Source organism: Periplaneta americana, chromosome 11, assembly GCF_040183065.1.
Source record: "Periplaneta americana isolate PAMFEO1 chromosome 11, P.americana_PAMFEO1_priV1, whole genome shotgun sequence".
NCBI classification, from domain to species: Eukaryota; Metazoa; Arthropoda; class Insecta; order Blattodea; family Blattidae; genus Periplaneta; species Periplaneta americana.
In genome coordinates, this window is record NC_091127.1 from 15,228,584 (window position 1) to 15,240,641 (window position 12,058).

Sequence of the window (12,058 nt, forward strand, 5' to 3'; positions counted from 1 at the left end):
TACCTGCTACATGCCCTGCCCATCTCAAACGTCTGGATTTAATGTTCCTAATTATGTCAGGTGAAGAATACAATGCGTGCAGTTCTGTGTTGTGTAACTTTCTCCATTCTCCTGTAACTTCATCCCGCTTAGCCCCAAATATTTTCCTTAGCACCTTATTCTCAAACACCCTGAACCTATGTTCCTCTCTCAGAGTGAGAGTCCAAGTTTCACAACCATACAGAACAACCGGTAATATAACTGTTTTATAAATTCTAACTTTCAGATTTTTCGACAGCAGACTGGATGATAAGAGCTTCTCAACCGAATAATAACACGCATTTCCCATATTTATTCTGCGTTTAATTTCCTCCCGAGTGTCATTTATATTTGTTACTGTTGCTCCAAGATATTTGAATTTTTCCACCTCTTCGAAGGATAAATCTCCAATTTTTATATTTCCATTTCGTACAATATTCTGGTCACGAGACATAATCATATACTTTGTCTTTTCGGGATTTGCTTCCAAACCGATCGCTCTACTTGCTTCAAGTAAAATTTCCGTGTTTTCCCTAATCGTTTGTGTATTTTCTCCTAACATATTCACGTCATCCGCATAGACAAGAAGCTGATGTAACCCGTTCAATTCCAAACCCTGCCTGTTATCCTGAACTTTCCTAATGGCATATTCTAGCGCGAAGTTAAAAAGTAAAGGTGATAGTGCACATCCCTGCTTTAGCCCGCAGTGAATTGGAAAAGCATCAGATAGAAAATGACCTATACGGACTCTGCTGTATGTTTCACTGTACGAAAGGAGAGACGGTTAGCACTCCCCTAGACAAGGATGGATTCACTTCATCACAGCCATTATTAATTCCTGCTCAACTATGAGCCCTCTCTGCCTTTCATAATTCTTTCACTGTCGATTACTTTTGGTGCTATTCTATTTTGCCTTAGTAAAGTCGATAACAAAATATTCTTCTTTGTCCGCATTTGGTTACGATGACCGTATTACTTGAATGCATTACTTGAAATACGAAGTCACATAATTTTTCTTATTTTTCTGCAAAATTTGTAGATCACTTAAAGGAAATATTGATATTAAATATTATGTTCATATCGTGGGGGATACTCTCTGTTTACTAATTAAAACAATCCATCTCCTTTTATCTTATCATTAAAAATTTAGTGACAGTTCTGAAGTCATTCAAAACTCTTCTTCATTAATTCAATTCCATAAACCCTGAACAGCAAATGGAGAAACTTTTATACGAGTTTTGACTTATGCACTCATGTGTATATATTGAATCTTTGAGTATTGTTTTCGGTTTCATTGAACATTTTTGTCTGGTCTGTTGGTTAACATGCTGGCTTCCAGATCTGGAGTCCCGGGTTCGATTCCCAGGGTTGACTCTCGATTAATTTTTCTTGAAGAAGAATAATCTCCTGGGTGTCTAGAGTCTGGAAATTTGTATGAATGTGAGAGTGATTGTGAATGTGCTGGTTAATATTAATTAGCCAATCTTCAAAGCTATTACATAAAAAAATACAATATATATGGACTGTTGCTGGGCAGTAACCTGAACACAATTTTCAGCGTCTCATTGTTGACAAGTAACTCCATCAGTTAGCACAACCATAAACCACTAATAAATGCTATAGAGTGACCAACAATGGAGAAGAAAAAAAAATTAACATTGTGATGTCATTTACGTAGAAATATAGTAGTTTGAATTATATTTCAAATTCATTTTACATTAAAATCGGATAGTATGGATTTGTAGATCAAACTGATCGAACAGCTGAGACAGCATTATAGAGTACGCCAGTTCGTTTCGAAATGAGATTCCATCATAGTTGACACCAAATATTTGATGGCTGGGTGAATCAAACATTATAAATTTTAGTATTTTTTTTTTGTTCTGTCGTGTTTGTATTGTAATTATATAATTTAGTATTTACTTTGTTCCTGTATTCAATTATGAAGTTAGGGAATAAAATAGATGGGAAGAGGAAGGCAGAAGAGAAAGTCGGGAGGAGGGAAACGTTTTTTTTTAAGATTTTTGTGTCCAGTGAGTAGACACCATTGCATTTAAAATGGGACGAGTTCAGAGAATATATATCGATGCTTCAAAATATTCACCATGCCAGTTTCAATGTTCAGAGTGGAATTTTTAACTCTCTCAGACTAATCTATACCCATAGATAAGGAAGCGAAACTTAACGTGTGAACTGTACGAGAAAGGGGAAAAAAAAGCTATCAGATTTGTTCGATGATGGTTAATATTATACGAATCTATCGACACTTGAGTTCATCTCAGACTAATATCTGTCTTCCCCCTCCGTACTTATTGGTAATATCGGCACGGCACATGGTAAGGTCACAGGATGAGTCTTGCCTCCTCTATTGTAGATCAGAAAGATATTATTTAAATAATACGTGAAGATGTGAGAAATCAACCAACGAACTGACTAGAATTTTTATTAAAATTCATATCATACTGCACTTGATTATTTCAGTTGCAAATTATAAGTTTCGGATATATTTTGATACCTTGTGGTTTTATACGTATTTTGTTACAACGAGATTGAAATTTACTTGCTTACTATGGTGGAATTGAATGATTTTTATATCTATATTTTTTTAATTTTTCCTTGCAAGTAGTGTCACAAATATGGAAAACAAATATTTTGATTGCTATGATAAGGTACACAATAAATTGATCAGCAATAAAGAAGAAGAATAAGAAGAAAGAAGCTGTGTGACTACACCGCAGAATGTTGATCCTTCCTCATTGAACGTTCATATAGCTTCGGTTTGTTTCGTACAATGTGCCTTCCAGCAAGACTGATAGGGGTTGTCTAATCTATTTCTTGTGTTACCAAAGTGATGATACTCTCTGTATGTGCTCTCCTCTTTATGTAGATGATCATTGTAATCAAATGTGCCTTTAGGCTATCCTGCCATTGAATGTGTTTTATTTTTTATTTAATATGCATGAGGAGCGAGTCTGAATAAAGCTCGTTTTCATTACCGTCGTGCTATCCTTATTGAATCCTTGTCACGTGACTTCCTCTTGCTCCTACATAGCGCATTCGTCTCTGAATATGAACCCAACACCTCTACGGTAAAAGTTCATAAGTTTTGAATTGTTTCTGGTTACAGTGACGAATTCTTACACTTTAGGACAATATACAGATGGGCCAGAAGTCAGAAGTCATAGATAGCACCATTAATGTAACTTACATATATTTGAAATACCATCTGGTGACATCAGGGGACGTATGCAACGTGGGGGGTTACCGGGTTTGAATTCCCCCCCCCCCTTGAACTTAAAAGAAAAAAGATATATTTAGATTTGAACACCATATTCTTTTTTTTTTATCCATAATCGTTTTCTCTTCTCTAATTTTTCACTATCAGAGTAACAATATCTACATCGACATAAGGCATAGTCCTCCTACTCTTCCTTCAATATATTTATTTTATTGGGTTATTTTACGACGCTGTATCAACATCTAGGTTATTCAACATCTGAATGAAATGAAGGTGATAATGCCGGTGAAATGAGTCCGGGGTCCAGCACCGAAAGTTACCCAGCATTTGCTCGTATTGGGTTGAGGGAAAACCCCTTAAAAAACCTCAACCAGGTAACTTGCCCCGAACGGGATTCGAACCCAGGCCACCTGGTTTCGCGACCGGACACGCTGACCGTTACTCCACAGGTGTGGACCCTTCAATATATTCATCATGCCAGTTTCAATCTTCATCCTTGATGAGTTACATGTTTCATTATTGTGTTTAATAATTAAATTTATTTCAGATTGTTTCCATGGATTTTCCTGTTATGTCAAGTAACAAAGTGTCTTATCTATCATATGCAAATAACTATTGACTAAATATATATAGGATGGAAATGAAATAGCCTTGCAGATTTTCAGAACTAATAGCTCATTTTGTAACAAAAAAACTATAACATCATATTGGTGGAAAGTTAAGAGTTTTTTTTTTTTTCAGAAAAAATTTTTTTTTTTTTCTCAAATGTTTAACAACCTCTTATTCGGTAACTATTGCGAGTAAGATCGTGATTTTTTGTCCATATCGATAGGAAAACTAATAAAGAATAATTTATCCCTTTGGCGTATTTCAATAGTGTGGACGCTTTTCGTATAAATTTAACTTCAAAAAGCTCTAAATTCAAGTCTCTACATGATGCGAGTTGGCTTCAACTCAGCGCCAGAGAACAGCTCATCTAGCGAGACACATGGAATTCGTTGACCTATTACGTCTGTATCATGACGATAGTGTGTTAACGGCGATATTGCCGGACTGCTGAAACTTTCTAATTAACCGTGCATTTAATCACAAAACGTAATATAGGTTTTCTATTCATTTAAGCGTACTCTATCATCTCTTTCCATCTGCAGGGTTATTTCACTTCCATCCTGCATATGATTATTGTGTAAGTGTAATAATGACGTAAGCATTTTTATTATACAAAATTTAAACAGAAGTTAAAATTTGTTTAAAAGTAGGCGTAATTATGTCCGCGATAATGCTTGGAGCGCAATAAGTAAATTAATGGAAACCAGGTAAAATTAAACATTTTTTCATTTGCAAATAAAATTTTGTTTTAACATATCATATAAATCATATTTTGGATAATTATTTCTTCTCTTTTCCCCCTTTTCACATAACTGTGCTAAAGCTACTCGTATTATGTGATCCATTAAATTGCAACGCGGTTCGGTTCGGTTTGATTCGATTCCATTAAGAGGTGAACTGCGACAGATGTTCGTTTCGGGAGCAGATCTTCAGTTGTCTATTTGACAGACTTAGGCCGTGTCTCAAAGCTACAATTTCAGCTGAAGTGAACTAGATTGTTGACTAAATAGCCGGATGTGACGTCAGAAGTTATGATCCAAAGCTACATAGTGCATAGCAATCAAGTCCGTAGTAGCTAGTAAACGAAAATGCTTGCTTCATTGTTGACTTGTTCACTAAACAAATATGGATACCTCATCAGCAATTGGGGTTATGAAATCTGAAAATGCTTTGGAAGTGAAATAATGTAAATATAATGTAGAATAACACGTTAACTTTGAACATTGAAACTGTTAGTACCTTCTGTACAATGTTTTAAACATTATTGTAATATATTAAGCCCTTATCTTTTCCACATAATTCGTAATGAAACTGCATTAGGACACTGCCTTCTTAATTCAGTGCTGCACCGTGATGTCATGGTTTTTAGAAAAATAGTTTATGAAGAAGGCCATGTTTCAAGCATACATTTCCAAAGGCCCAAAGCTCCCTAGTGTGTAGTTTACAAGTCACCTAGTTGCTAGTCACTAGTGTGTAGTATGGACTTGAGCTTTGAGACACGGCCTAAAGACTAGGTATATAATTCAGAGCGCCTCAAGGCGCACTGCTGGTTGATCGGCTAAAGCCAGCTGTGTTTAGAAGAATGGCTACTCCGAAGATAAAATCGTGATTATAACTACGATATTGTGGTTGAAGGTAGCGATGACAGCTGATAGTTGCAAGCACCGCCGTCTGGATCTCCTCGCCTAGCGTCTCGTTGTTAACCCTGCAAGTTACCGTACCGATCTTCAAGTTTTTACAAAGTGACGTAGAACGAAACAAGTCACAGCTAGGACAAGGATTAAGAAGCTCGACGAAAAGCAACCTAACCTTATTTGGTGAGTTTTTAATATAATCCCATTTTGTTCATATTCATGGAATGTTTTTGATACACATAATGTATATTTACTGACAACTGAAACATGTGCTTAAGGTATCGATACTATAATTTTACTGTAACATTCCTTCGTTTGAATTTGAAATGAAAGAGTAGACTATTGTGTTTGATCATCGAAATATAAAATGGCGATTTACTTATCTGTAGGTTACCACTGATGATTTTTCCTAGATTTATAGTATAGAAATAATTGATTTTTAATGATACTGGGCAGTAGTGATATTCGACCGGTTGTTAGATTACTTCTAGGTAATATTTGCAATTACCATGGAATGGACATGTACCGTATATGTTTAACATAGGGACACATAAGAGAACTGGTTGTTAAACTTCTTGAATATCACCACTGGTACTGGGTGGCGCAGATAAAAGTAGCCTGCTTTCCGTTTGAATGCGAACGCGATATTTTGACTGCTTGGAATTTCATTATCGTATTCTATCGAATCGTATCATATCGAAATGAGTAAACAGCTACAACAATGGACAATTTTATGCAATAATCGATTGTTGGCATTCTTCCTGTCAGTATTTCATCAGTCATATTACACATATGAAACAATACTAACAATACCATCCCATCGCACCTCCTCATACTCATCCTCTTTCACAATAGCCATGCCAAGACTCTGGAATTCGCTACCTGCTAGCATCAGGGACTGTCGAAATAAAATTGAATTCAAACGCAATAAGTTGGTCAGTAATTGAGACTCGTTCAGATATGGTTTCTTGTAAATAGTTCTCTTAATCTATCACAAAGTATTTCAATATCCGGTAATTTCATCACTATAGAATTTTGTTATTGAAGGTTTAATTTGTAATTCAGTAAATACAAAAATATTCTTTGTTCTTAACTTCTATGATAAAATGTCTAGTTTTCATTAATCAGGTAATCTTGTCGTACTTTAATTTTTATTGTAATTGTAATTGTAAATTTAATATTAATTGTAATTTTATTGTTCATATTATAGTTGTAATTCCCTGGTAGAGGGGCAGAGAAGGCCTGACGGCCTTATCTCTACCAGGTTAAATAAATAAATACTAATACTAATACATGTCTGCATTCTACAGAATAACTCGATATAAGAAAGATTGAAAATTGTGGAAGCTTATGTGAGAACAGGTTCGATTAAGGAAACCCGCGAAATTTTCAGGGCAAGTTTCCGGATAGAGAACCGGCAAAAAGAGCAATACAGGGTTTGGTTAAAAAGCGGCGAGCTACGAGATTTGTGCAAGTGTATCTGAACATGATTAGTCATGCTCAGTTGTGTATTAATGCTGCAGAGAGCCATTTTCAACATTTTTTTTTTATGAAAGGTGAGTCCTTTTGAGCATTTCGCCTCGGTATTTTTCTTCTGTATTTACTCTATATTTACACGGGCTACTCTTATCTGCGCCACTCTGTAGTATAGTATGGATGTTAACGTTTTGAAGGATGAATCCAATTTTTAATCTGATGATAGTTCCTAATAGCAAACTCTGTCATAGTCTATTTTAAGAAATTAACAGACTTAATAAACACTGAACGTGTTTCCCTTCCCCCTTGCTGCACTTTTGCTATCCGCAGCTGAGTATTCTTACAGACTGCCGGACCCTGCAGGAAAATTCCTTACATAGGGGCTGCTGTACCTAAATCGTTTCATGCGTGTCCCGTGTTACCTTGTTAGCTCTGGTCTCGACTTCAGTATGAGACATATGAGGGAAACTCGTAATAGGCTTACAGCTGAGGGAGAAGTGCCAAGGAATTACAGTTAAGGATTTTCTCATCAGGAATCCAGGATAGGTGGTAATACAGCATGCCTTAACGTGTCTACACATTGCATTTATTAAATTTGCAATAGAATTGATTTTATTCCTTTTGTGTATTTCATCTAATTATATAATTTACTTTATGCTCGACCATGCCGAAATGTAGTAATTATACACCTGGTAGCAGTCCTTTAATGCATGTCATTAAAGTACACCTACTCATTAAAGTACAGGTGTTCAGCCAATGACAAGTCAGCTTTGTACCGTTATAAAACCGCAAGTATCGATTATTCTCGGATATGCAATCGAAAGAGAATTAGAGAAAAGTCACTGAGGCTGGAAATCCAATACTGTCACAGAAGGTTATGTTCTGTTACTATAATAATTAGCGTTAATTGTAAATAATATTCAAATAAATTCAATTTGTCATCTCGTTTTTCAATGTCGAATTCAATAATCAAGGTTATATCAAGTTTAACGGGATTACATCAAGGTCAATGACATTATTGTTACTCGGAAAAAATCAATATTTTCGCGTCTGCGCACATCTCACAATTCACGACCTAGAACAAGGTCACTTCCGATCTTGTCAGATACAAATAAAATGTATACATCTGAATAATTTCAAGTTAGAAATAAGGTCGAGCATAAAAAGTCGTATGAAACTTGCCTATAATGGTAATTAAGACGCTCGTATGAATATTATGAAACTCGCTTGCGCTCGTTTCATAAATATCCATACTTGCGTCTCAATTACTATCATTATAGTCTCGTTGCATAATGTACTATTAAATTTTGTTTAATCCCTTTAAATTATCATTGATAAAGTCTGAAAAAATATTGTTCTAGTTACAGCCTGATGTATATAGAAAAAATGATACAGTGTTTAAATCCTCCATGTATGGTGGGTCCCTATCACCACGGCATGGCGCGTCCTCAGGTTGCGGATAGAGGAGACGGCCTCCAGATATGGAGGGTAGCTGCGAATATATTGAATAAGCAGTCGTGGACAGCGGATAAGGGGTGGTCCTCCAGCTTGGGGGTTGGGCGAAGGGCTAACAACCCATCACCGTAAAAAAACAGCTTGTTACGAATTCCTACAGTAAGCCTCGGAATAGGACTGATTCTCTGGCACGACCACAGCAAAGGAATAAGGTTTTGAGATTTGGCACTTGGAACGTAACTAGTCTTTATAGAACAGGAGGGGTAACATTAGTAGCAAAAGAACTAGCTAGATATAGAATAGACTTCGTAGGAGTACAAGAGGTTAGGTTAGATGGGAATGGCATACCACAAATAGGAGATTACTTGTTGTATTATGGGGAAGGAAACAATAATCACCAATTAGGAACAGGATTCTTTGTACATAAAAGAATAAAATCAGCAGTAAAAAAGATCGAATTTATCAGTGACAGGTTATCATATTTAGTACTTAAGGGTAGATGGTGCGACATCATAGTTATAAATGCTCACGCCCCTACAGAAGAGAAAGACTACTATATAAAGGATAGCTTCTATGAGGAATTGGAACATACTTTTGATCAGTTCCCTAGATATCACATGAAAATTTTATTGGGGGATTTCAACGCTAAAGTAGGACGGGAGGATATTTTTAGACCAACTATTGGAAAAGAGAGCCTACACGCAATTAGTAGTGACAATGGAGTTAGATTAGTCAACTTTGCCACATCGAAAAATTTAATTGTCAAAAGTACAACATTCCCCCATAAGGATATACATAAATATACTTGGACTTCTCCAGATGGATTGACACACAACCAAATAGATCACATCTTGATAGATAAACGGAGACATACTAGTATAGTAGATATTCGAACTTTCAGGGGTGCAGACTGTAATTCTGACCATTATTTGGTGATTGGAGAATTAAGAGAAAGATTATCAGTAGCCAAGCGAGTAGAGCAACAAGTTAATATTACTAAATTCAATATTTTGAAATTAAAGGACGAGGAAGCTAAGCAAAATTATCAGGTCGAAATTTCGAATAGGTTTGCCACTTTAGAAAGTTCCGACGAAGTTGAGAAAGAATTAGATGTTAATAGCGTGTGGGAAAATATCAGAGATAGTATCAAAATTGCAGCTGAGCAGAGCATAGGTTATTATGAAACTAAGAAAAAGAAACCGTGGTTTGATGAAGATTGTTGCATGGTAGTAGAAAGAAGGAAACAGGCAAAATTGAAATTCTTACAGGATCCAGTTGAGGAGAAGAGAGATAATTATTTCATGAAAGACGGGAAGCAAGTCGTACACTTAGGAATAAAAAGAGAGGTTACTTGAAGGAAAAACTGAATGAGGTAGAAACAAATAGTAAGAATAAAAACATTCGAGATTTATATAAGGGTATAAAGGAATTTAAGAACGGATATCAGCCAAGGGTAAACGTGATCAAGGATGAGAATGGTGACTTGCTTGCAGACTCTCCATCAATCCTAAACAGATGGAAAAACTATTTTGCGCAACTACTAAATGTTCATAGGCCAAATAGAAATGATCGGGACGATACTGAAATACAGACTGCTGAGCCATTTATACCCGAACCTACGCTTTCAGAAGTCGAAATTGCGATAGAAAATCTGAAAAAGTACAAGTCTCCAGGTATCGATCAAATTCCAGCAGAATTAATACAAGAGGGTGGAAGTGCATTATATAGCGAAATTTATAAACTTGTACTTGCTATTTGGGAAAAGGAAATTGTACCAGAACAATGGAAGGAGTCCATAATTGTACCTATTTTTAAGAAGGGGGACAAAACCAACTGTGGTAACTTTCGAGGAATATCACTTTTGTTGACGTCGTACAAAATTTTGTCCAATATTCTTTTGAGGAGATTAACTCCGTACGTAGATGAAATTATTGGGGATCATCAGTGCGGTTTTCGGCGTAATAGATCGACTATTGATCAGATTTTTTGTATTCGGCAGATAATGGAGAAAAAATGGGAGTATAAGGGTACAGTACATCAGTTATTCATAGATTTCAAAAAGGCATATGACTCGTTTAAGAGGGAAGTATTATATGATATTCTTATTGAATTTGGTATTCCCAAGAAACTAGTTCGATTAATTAAAATGTGTCTCAGTGAAACATACAGCAGAGTCCGTATAGGTCAGTTTCTATCTGATCCTTTTCCAATTCACTGCGGGCTAAAGCAGGGAGATGCACTATCACCTTTACTTTTTAACTTCGCGCTAGAATATGCCATTAGGAAAGTTCAGGATAACAGGCAGGGTTTGGAGTTGAACGGGCTACATCAGCTTCTTGTCTATGCAGATGACGTGAATATGTTAGGAGAAAATACACAAACGGTTAGGGAAAACACGGAAATTTTACTTGAAGCAAGTAGAGCGATCGGTTTGGAAGTAAATCCCGAAAAGACAAAGTATATGATTATGTCTCGTGACGGGAATATTGTACGAAATGGAAATATAAATATTGGAGATTTATCCTTCGAAGAGGTGGAAAAATTCAAATATCTTGGAGCAACAGTAACAAATATAAATGACACTCTGGAGGAAATTAAACGCAGAATAAATATGGGAAATGCGTGTTATTATTCGGTTGAGAAGCTCTTATCATCCAGTCTGCTGTCCAAAAATCTGAAAGTTAGAATTTATAAAACAGTTATATTACCGGTTCTTCTATATGGCTGTGAAACTTGGACTCTCACTCTGAGAGAGGAACATAGGTTAAGGGTGTTTGAGAATAAGGTGCTTAGGAAAATATTTGGGGCTAAGCGGGATGAAGTTACAGGAGAATGGAGAAAGTTACACAACACAGAACTGCACGCATTGTATTCTTCACCTGACATAATTAGGAACTTGAAATCCAGACGTTTGAGATGGGCAGGGCATGTAGCACGTATGGGCGAATCCAGAAATGCATATAGAGTGTTAGTTGGGAGACCGGAGGGAAAAAGACCTTTAGGGAGGCCGAGACGTAGATGGAAGGATAATATTAAAATGGATTTGAGGGAGGTGGGGTATGATGATAGAGACTGGCTTAATCTTGCACAGGATAGGGACCGCTGGCGGGCTTATGTGAGGGCGGCAATGAATCTTCGGGTTCCTTAAAAGCCATTTGTAAGTAAGTAAGTAAGTCTCTCAAATGGAACTTTGTTTGGTGTGTGGAGTATTCTCTACGACGCCGCATCGTTTTCGAAGGACAGAGTAGGACAGACAGACAATATTGTCATTTAGGCCTATATATCGTCGTTTTTCCTGCAATAACTCCTATGTGCAAAATATAAAATTTTTCAGTAGGAAGAAAAAACACATTTATTCATCCTATGGCAGCCGTACATAGAAGACTGCGAATTCTTACATTTTCGAAACAAATAAATGTAATTACATATAGGAGATTTTATTATTTGCTGTATCACTAGTTAAGTTATTTAATAGAGAACAATCTTAAAATCGATAAATATGTCACATAGGGGTTATTTCAGGAATAACGACCGAACGACATTATCGATACTGTTATACTGCCTTATTCTTGTAACTGTTATCAGATTTTGCTTCGTAAGTGGCCAGTACTCATTAGAGTACGGTACT

The 12,058-nt window shown here is 36.2% G+C and overlaps 1 non-coding gene across 1 annotated transcript; it reads left to right on the plus strand.

Annotated features, from left to right (window-relative positions):
- Window positions 1-779: 779 nt before the first annotated feature.
- LOC138709675 (U6atac minor spliceosomal RNA) lies at window positions 780-896 on the plus strand. Its single transcript, XR_011334994.1, has one exon. It is a non-coding gene; the product is annotated as a U6atac minor spliceosomal RNA (small nuclear RNA).
- The last annotated feature ends 11,162 nt before the right edge of the window (window positions 897-12,058 follow it).